Raw genomic sequence first — 1689 nt, forward strand, 5'->3', positions numbered from 1 at the left:
ATAACCTGAGCTGAAATCAAGAGTTAGCCTGAACCTCCCAGGCGCCCCTATTTTATTTTATTTTTTAAGTAAACTCTAGAAACTCAAGCATGGGGTTTGAACTCATGACCCAAAATCAAGAGTCACACGCTCTACTGACTGAGCCAGCCAGGTGCCCCTCCCTCTTTTTTTAAAGTTTATTCATTTTGAGAGAGAGAGAGCACACACTCTAGGAGGGATAGAGCAGAGAGAGAGAGAGAGAGAGAGAGACCATCCCAAGCAGGCTCTGCACTGTCCTTGCAGAACCCGACAAGGGGCTCAATCTCATGAACCCAACTGTGAGATCATGACCTGAGCCGAAATCAAGAGCCGGATGTCTGACTAAGCCACCCGGGCGCCCCACACTAAGACATTTTTTTTTTTAACTTTTTTATTTATTTTTGAGACAGGGAGAGACAGAGCATGAACAGGGGAGGGTCAGAGAGAGGGAGACACAGAATCTGAAACAGGCTCCAGGCTCTGAGCCATCAGCCCAGAGCCCGACGCGGGGCTCGAACTCACGGACCGCGAGATCGTGACCTGAGCTGAAGTCGGCTGCTTAACCGACTGAGCCACCCAGGCGCCCCAGCCCACACTAAGACATTTTTTAACACAGTTTAAGAAAATATGATTCATAAAATTCATAGACACGAATAAGTGAAATGAAATACCTCTTTCCGTAGCATACTGAAACAAAACCCACAAACTCATTCAAATTAATGTGAAACCGCTCATCATTCACGCAGTGTTACTAAACTAATCTAAAGGTAAAAAGGTACTATAACAAACCACATGATCCACAGAGAGAACACAGCCTCTGTCTTCAGCCCAGCCTCTTGATAACGGGAGCAACATTTAGACGAGGTGGTCTACTTGCTTAACGGTAAGGTGGCTTCCACCTGCCCGTTCATTTTGTTTGTTCAACACTTCATTTCATCAAGCAAGCGAATTTAATGAGCTCCTACCACGCGTAGCTACAGATCTAGACTTGGGGCAACAGGACAAGGGATGAGATGTGGCCTTTGCCCTGGGAGAACCTGGTTGGGAAACACGTGGCAGGGCCCTGCTGGGGCTTCCGCTCTCGCTTAGCACCGGTCTCCCAGGAAGCCTCTCCGGTCCCCGGCACCGGGCCACCCCCCAGACTGGGCTGGGGCCCCACCGTGACTCCCCTCGTCCTGCGCCCCTCAACACAGCACTGGCACACGCTCCGTGATTGCCTCTGCGTGTCCCCGAACCCCTCACTGATCGGGGGCCTCCGAGGGTAGGGACCGCTCCTGTGTCTCACCCGGCCACAGCCCTGGCACGTGCTAGTTGCTTCATAGATGTTTGCGGAAGGAGCGAGCGGAGGAATAAGGCCAACAAACTTTGGTCCAGTGTACCCGAGGGCCATATGGGAGCAGCGTGCGATGGGAAGCCTGAGGAGGAAGTGATTAACTTCGAGGCCCCAGGAAAGGAGATGTCTGTGCTGAGGCTTGGAGAATCAGTACCATCTCAGCAGCAGAGAAGAGGCAGAGGGCTTTCCGTGAAGAGAGGGCCGCAAGTGCAGAGGCACGGAGGCCGGAAGGAGCCAGGCTTGGCCGACCAGCAGGAGGAAGCGCATTGCGGCTTGAGCAGGTTTGAGAGGCTGGGGGGATGGGGCTGGGGTGGCCACGGAGGGGATACAGAGGTGGA

This window comes from Herpailurus yagouaroundi, unplaced genomic scaffold (assembly GCF_014898765.1).
Source record: "Herpailurus yagouaroundi ecotype Mexico unplaced genomic scaffold, PumYag 308, whole genome shotgun sequence".
Classification (NCBI taxonomy): domain Eukaryota; kingdom Metazoa; phylum Chordata; class Mammalia; order Carnivora; family Felidae; genus Herpailurus; species Herpailurus yagouaroundi.